We start from the raw sequence: 8,137 nt of genomic DNA, 5'->3' as shown, positions 1-8,137 counted from the left end.
CACTTGGAAAGGCTGAGGCAGGGGGAGCACCTGAGGTCAGGAGTTTGAGACCAGCCTGACCAACGTGGTGAAACCCCATCTCTACTAAAAACACACAAAAATTAGCTGGGCGTGGTGGTGCATGTCTGTAATCTCAGCTACTCTGGAGGCTGAGGCAGGAAAATCGCTTGAACCCAGGAGATGGAGGTTGCAGTGAGCTGAGACCATTCCATTGCACTCCAGCTGGAGTGACAAGAGGAAAATTCCATCAAAAAAAAAAAAAAAAAAAAAAAAAAACAGGTAATAAACATACAGTGAGAATTGCTATGCCAGGTGCCAGATGCATGTCACATATATACTTAATTTTCAATTTTGAGTAGATCTTTACTTTCCCAGAATATAAGCTCTTTTCAGGATACATGAATTTAATTCTGTGTTCCACACTGGCATTGGATGGCTTCCACCAGGCATTCTGGCCTCATTTACATTTAATCATATTTAATAATATATTTAATAGTCATGATAATGTGTGTAGCTTTGTGTAGGATTTTTTTAGCTTTATCTTATTTGGATCTCATAATCTTAATAAGTCCTCAGTAGTAAAAATTCTCTTAGTTTATAGGTGATAAAACAAGCTAAGGAAAGTTACATGATTTTTCCAAGTTACTCTCATGTTTAGTGATGAAACCAGGCCTTGAATTTGGAATTAATTCACTCCACCACTTTAGAGAAATAGGCCAAGGGTTTCACAGCACTTCAAGATTTTCTGGATTTTATTGATACCTAAAAGTAGAAAAAGGTCAAGACTACCAAGACCATTGAGTAGACCTTGTACAAGAACTACCTCCTGAGTTCTCATTTTTATTACTCCAGTCTCCAGGCCTGCTTGCAGTCCCAGAAACATGTGTTATATGTCTTCTCTGTGTCCTTCCATAATGTGCCATCCCTGATCTTCAACTATTGAGCTCTACCTTTTCTTCAAGTTCAGGTTCAGGTTTAGTGACACATTCACAATGAAGACTTTCTACAGTAGAAGTAATAACCCACTCTCTCCTCATCCCAAACACATACCCTTATGGCTTAAGTTTTGTTTATTCTTCCAGTCTGGACCTTATTTCCCATCCTAGTAGGGTTATTTCTGTACATAGGCCATTTTCCCCTTTCAGACTGTGAGGACATCAAGGCTTTCTTCATACCTAATCTACACCGTTGATCATATTAGGGTTCAGTGAATGTTGCTTGGCCATACTTCTGAACCGTAGCCATTGTATTTCTTCTGTTGCTAGGTTTCTATTAATTTTATCTCTTACCTTTTCGCCATCTTCTTAAGAAAAGAAACACATTACATTCTCTTCTGTATCTCTAACAGAATTTAACACAGAGTAGGTGTGTATATTGGTCTGTTTTCATGCGGCTGATAAAGACATACACGAGACTGGATAATTTATACAAGAAAAAGGTTTATTGGATATACAATTCCACATGGCTGGAAAAGACACACAATCATGGTGAAAGGCAAGGAAGAGCAAGTCACATCTTACGTGGATGTCAGTAGGCAAAGGGAGAGCTTGTGCAGAGAAACTACTGTTTTTAAAACCATCAGATCTTATGAGGACCATTCACTATCGTGAGAACAGCAAGAGAAAGACCACCCCCATGATTCTCCCACCAGTCCCTCCCACAACACATGGGAATTATGGGAGCTACGAGATGAGATTTGGGTGAAGACACAGAGCCAAACCACATCAGTGTGCAATAAATTCTTGCTAAATGAGTCAATTAGGCTTATGTTAGCCTGTGCTTTTCTTGGTAATCATTCAAAGTTAATAATAGCTCAAATTGTGAAATAGGTAATTCTTTTCTCTCTTTTTCTTTTCTTTCTCTTTCCTTTCTTTCTTTCTTTATGGTTTTTTCTTTCTTCTTTTATTTATTTTCCTAAAAAACTCAGCTACTTGCTCTCCTCAAATTGTAATCTGGCTCAATTCAGATCCACCTTTAAGCGACCTTTATGCTTTCCCTCCTTGGTCAGCACCCGTGGCTTCAGACTCTACTCTTCCTTTCATGGGCTCTATGTCTCATTTAATCCCTCAGTGTCTTGCTATGTTAATGTATTAATGACTGCTATTTGATTCATGTGTTAGCTTTCCTAGAAGTAGCCATTGTGCTGGGATTTTCTGAAGATACAATGCTTTAAATTTTATTGTTTTGGGAATCATTTCCTAATGCTGAGAACTTTAGACACCATGGTAGGCAAACGACAGGGAGAGTTCAAGGTACAAGGGTGCTTTTTAAGTTCTTATAAGTTGTACATCACAGGTATCTGCCAAAGTACAAATGTGGTACTGCATCAGAAAAATAGGAAGGGGTGTAGAAGGAGAGACTCCTTGTAGCTATATTTATCACGTAAAATAGGGTTTTTAGATCCAGTCTAAATCCTTTGTGTACATAGACTGCTTTTTTCCTAAGTTGGTTGGTGCTTGTGGAACATCTCTTCTGGGAGGCAATAAAGGGGGTAGGAAAAGGCCAGGCTACAAGAGAAGGGATCTGGCTGTGTGATCCTGGATTATCGGTTGCTCCAGTTGTCTCAGCTGTAAAGTATACGATCTGTCTAAGGTTTCTAAGAGTTCTTGTCATTGAAATTTTAGCTAATCAGTGCAACACATACCGTGCTGATCAGGGTGGTTCCTGAGTTTTGATAAATCTTGTCTCTCGGAACCTTGGCTTCATCATAAGGTCGAGTGGCAGGGATGGGGCATGCAGGGAGTGTGCATTGCTTAATCTTTAAGGACTCTTCCAGCAATAAACACGTTTATTTGAAGGCAGTTACTAATGGCACTTTAGCTTTCCTCAGCTTTATCATTTGGATAACAGCTTCACAGGTTAAAAAATCTCCAACTTTTTGCCTAAGTTGTTTATGAAAATATTTCTAATTTGGTACTTTTCAAGCTACTAATTACTAAACTGAAGATGAAATATCTATGCCTCTCAAATTTGACAATGTCTTTTTAAATTGCTTTTTCCTTCCTCATGGCTAGATCCACATCTGTAAATGTCTAAGCCATCCTGCCAGCCAGTCTTGCCTACAGCTACTTGATTCTGGGAGAGCCTTCCATAAAACTGATTATAGCATTTCCCTGCCACACAGTGGAAAAAAAACAATGTAGTTTGATATGATAAAACATTGATTGAATAGAGAGGATATGAAAGTGTCTGTCATCAGATTGGAGGGGGCAAAAAGAGTGGCTTTCTTCTTTCTCTGGGGTGAGGTAGGTATGAGAATTGCATAGATATTCATTGAGATAAACTTGTTGGTCTTTCCTGTGAAATCACTTGTTATCAGAGCTTTGCCCCCTTTCAGCTTCCAGTGAATATTTCCATCCCTTTAGAAGTGTGTGTGTTTTGTGATAGGGGAGACTGAGAAAGAGGATTAGTATTTGCTAAATATTCACTCATTCATTCACTGATTATTTTCTTTTATGTTAATTGATAGACTGATATCTTTCTAAGTGTCTGGTACCTAATAGGTACTGAATTAAACTATTCAACAAATAAAAATATAGGTTTCCAGTTCAATAAAGTAAAATATAAAACGAAATGAGTATTTTATTTTGGGGTGAAAATGATGTATTGACTGAGATTGGAGTTCTGTGAATGGAAGAGGCAAGGGGGCCTGGTCACTCTGCTCAGGGAGATTATAATCTCATTAATTAAACAGTTTTGTACGAGGTTTAATGACAATGTGAGAAATAATTAAAATTAAAAGCTGTTTTAAGCAATGTATTGTGTGTGTTGATTGAGTGGGTTTCTGAGTTTTTTTTAAGGGAGGGAGCTGCCCGTAACACTTTAAAAGAGGGGCCAGGTGGGAGAAGGGAGGTCTTTAAATGGGGAGGGAACAGGACATGCATAAAGGAATATATTTAAATGAAAATATTTATTGAGTAACTACTGGCCACTCTATTAGTTTCTGGCCATACAATAATAAGATTTAGATCATGGATACCCTCAGAATTTAAATGAGGGATTCTCAAACTGTTTTGCGTGTTTTTTCTTTTTTTTAGACAGAGTCTCACCCTGTCACTCAGGCTGGAGTGCAAATGGCATGATCTAGGCTCACTGCAACCTCCCCCTCCTGGGTTCAAGCAATTCTCCTGCCCCCGCCTCCCGAGTAGTGGAGATTACAGGGGCGCACTACCACACCCGGCTAATTTTTTATACTTTTGGTAGAGATGGGGTTTCACCATGTTGGCCAGGCTGGTCTTGAACTCCTGATTTCGAGTGATCTGCCCACCTCAGCCTCCCAAAGTGCTGGGATTACAGGTGTGAGCCACCATGCCCAGCCTAGGATTCTCAAAATTTTATGGATTCTTAAAATTTAGAATGTCTGATTCAGAACTCACCTGGGATACTTGTGACAATACAGATTCCTAGAACCCATCCAACGAATCATACTCAATAAGTCAGGAGTGAGACATCATAAGCTGAATTTTGATAATCACCCAAAATGATTGAATTCCCTAGATTCTCTGAGGACTGTATTGGGAGACACTGACCTATGACAGTACTCAAAGCATGTTCTCTAGACCAGCAGGGCCATCTGGAAACCTGTTAGAAGTACAAATTCTCAGGATCCATCTTAAACTTACTAAATCAGAACCTAAGGGATGGGCCCAACAATTTGTCATTGTGATGCTCCGTAAAGTTTGATGACTAAGCCTAGGGTATGTCGTGGGTCTGGAGATAAATTTAGCTTTTTTCACAATTCTTCTGGGCACATCCACGAATCAACATATATTCCTTGAATATGTGTTTGTATTATTTGCTTCACTCTGAAAACACAGATTGTCAAAAAGCCAACAGTGAAACTTTGTATGAAATTAAAATACAGATAACTGGCATAGATGAAAAAACAAACTTAAATAGAGACAGCTTCCTAATGCTAAGTGTGTTTTCATCTGTTGTTAAAGTAGCGGATCAGATGTTGATTACAGCAGAGGCATTCTCAGCTAGCAAGGACAGCCATATGTCCTTCAATCATCTTCAATATTTGTACATTTCCACACATTTGTGTGTTTTTTCCTTACTTATGCTGTTAGGGGACTGTGTGATATGGGGCCAGCACCAAGCAAGTGAGACTGCCTGGAGTTGATAGCCTTTCCTAGCACTGTTACCCTTTGCAACTAACATAGTTTCTCTCAGCCCAGATTTTCTCTTTAAGGTATAAATAATGTGTGCTTTATTTACCTGGAAGCATAGTTTTAAAGTTGATAATAGAAATAGCTAACATTTATTGAGGGCTTTCTCTGTGCCAGATACTGTGTTAAGTGCTTTACATGAATTATCTCTTTTAATATTCCCTGGAACCCCATTATCATTGTTGTACAAATGAAGAAATTGAGGCTTGGTGAGATTAAGCAAATTGCCTAAGGTCACGCAGCTGGAAAGTGGTAGAGCCAGGATTTAAATTTAGAATGTCTGATTCAGAACTCAGGCATATACCTGCCATGCTGGACTATAAAGTTTGAAATGAGATAACATATAAACTGTAAAGTGCAATTTACATTGAGAAGAAGAAAGGCATCCATGCACTTTACTTTGTTAATTCATGGTATCATCTAATATATTGTGCATGTAATAAGGGCTCACTAAAACCAGTTGATAAATGACAATGATGTGTTCTTTAACTTTTTCCCCCTAATCCAAAGGTCTTCTCTGATTATGTTTTAAATGTTATATAACAAGCCCTACATAGGAATGAAACTGAGAAACTTAGAATAGTTCCTGGGGTAATATAGGCACTGAGGATGTTTTCTGAAGCTTTTGTCCAGCTCTGGGTTCTAGTATCTGCTCTGCATTACTGGAGCAGATGGGACATATATGGTGTTCGGTTCTATCTCCATATCATAATTGGGGCTCTGTGGGGTTATTCTTTTAACATCTAGGCTTTTCTATCTGTAGAATAATCAGTAAGTTGGTTAAACAAGAAACGGTGACTTTCTTCATGTATCCAGACTGTGTTAAACCATGTGGGATGTAAAAAATGTTTATGTCTTGAAACTATGGAATTACTCAAGGACCTTATAATTGAGCAGGTGGGGTGAAGGATGAGACACACTAAGTGAAACAACAATGAATCACATAGCCTATAACTGTGGCTTCTGTGGACAAAATAAAGACTTAGGGAAACACAATTACCAGAAACACTGAAAAGAATTCTAGAAAAGAATCTATGGAGAAGGAGCTTAATAAATATTTGTTCAATGAATGAATGGACAGTTTAGAATTGGAAGATTTGAACTCTAGTCCTTACTACTATGGATATGATTAGAAGAAGTTACTGAATGTTTTGGAACCTCATTTTTTTTTTGTTTGCAAAATGGGTAAAGTAATGCTGACCTTAGTACATTTTAAAGTGTATGATGATAATGAAATGAAATAAAAAAATGAATGTAAACATACTTTGTAACTGGAGAATAATATATAATTTTAAATTGTTGCTTTTATTTTTGAATGTCTGCAACATTAAAAGATATTTTTAAATTGTTGTTTTAAAATATGCTGCTTGTGATTAAAGGTAAATGAAAAACTCAAAAATAAAAGGAAGTTGAGCCACAGTGGATGGATACAGGCCAATGGGCTCTTTGGCTGTGGGTGGACTTGAAGAAGAAGCCATAGATCCCTAAATAAAGCCAGACTTCTGCTGCCTCATTAGCAGAAATGGGGAAGGCAGGCTCAAACCTGTTTCCACATTGAAACAGGGTGCATTTAGCTACAACCTCAGAATCAAGAGCCTGTATGTTTTATTGAAGAATAGTTCTTGAATGTCATATGCAGATATAAAGTGGATTGAAACAATAAATACCTCATGCCAACTCCTCTTTGTAATTTTGGAAGGTAAAAAAAAAAGTGGCAAAAGACAGAAGGCTACATTGATTACTATCTTTAAAAAAAAACCATAAGTGATTTGTGAATTTCAATTCTTCTTTATAGAAAGGAAAATTAGAATAATAAGAAAAAGCTTACTTTCATCTTTGACTACCAGTTTCAATTCTAGTCCTTTGTCTTTTTACCAGAGGAAATCACAGCTGTGAGTTTGATGTGTGGGTATCCTCAGCTAATTTTAAAAAATCATTAGTTTTTATATGTCTTTAACATTCATATAAATAGTACACAGTACACATTATTCTATCATTTTTTCACTCTGATTTGCTTTTGATTTTTAGTCTGCAGAGATATAAATATTCAGCTAATTCCCCTTAACTAGAAGATGACCTATTAAAAATATGTTTTCAGACCATATCAGACTTTGTCCTCCCAATGGACTCATTGCATTTAAGAAAAAAACACAGTGTAGCTCCAGGACACACTGCCTCCCATTTCCAATAGGACAGGCAAAGCCTGACCAAAAAGATAAAGAACTGCTGAGGAGGTTCGTAATCAATATCATGAAACACAATTCAAACAATGGCCTGCTTCTGAAAGCCACTGTTCAGTTGACCTGAAAATAATCTCTTTTCCCTCTCCCAGACTGTGCTCTCTTCTCCACCCCATCATCCCCCTCCCCAGAGTCTTTGTGTGCAGAATCCGAATGAGTTGAGTTTGAGCTCTAACAGCTCTCCCAAGAGTGTTATTATTTTTCCCCCTTTAAACTGAAGGGTGCTAATTAATGTAGCAAAAGTTATATGCCAAGTTTCCTTTGCCTGTGGTTTCCTTAGATTAAAGGCTACTGGCAACTCTGGCTCTGTCAGAAGGGCTGGTGCTGTATTCTTATCCCCTGAAGGAGGCTTCAGCTCTGCTGACTCAAGAAGACTTCAGCTTTTGATTTCGAGTTATTGGATATTGACCCATCACTCACAGCAGAGTTATGGGCCTGCTGCCCTGGATCCAGGGAACTGGGCTCAGGCTTTGCTTATAGCACCTCCCAACCCTCCCTTTCAGTTTCTGTTGAACCTAAGCCTGTAAATGTCAATTTCATTTTGTAAAGGCCAGGCAGTTGTCAGTTCTTCCAGGGGATTCAGGGAGAAGGAGATCAGGATGAGGCTTCCAGTGACATAAACATTTTGCAGTATTTTACTGCAGCTCTTCAACTTCAGCCTCTCCCTCCTTCCCTGTCCCAATCTCAACCAATACACCATCTTCCTTTCCCTTAGAAATTATCAGT

This window comes from Callithrix jacchus, chromosome 13, assembly GCF_049354715.1.
Source record: "Callithrix jacchus isolate 240 chromosome 13, calJac240_pri, whole genome shotgun sequence".
Classification (NCBI taxonomy): domain Eukaryota; kingdom Metazoa; phylum Chordata; class Mammalia; order Primates; family Cebidae; genus Callithrix; species Callithrix jacchus.
Note: the sequence above shows the minus strand (reverse complement) of the source record.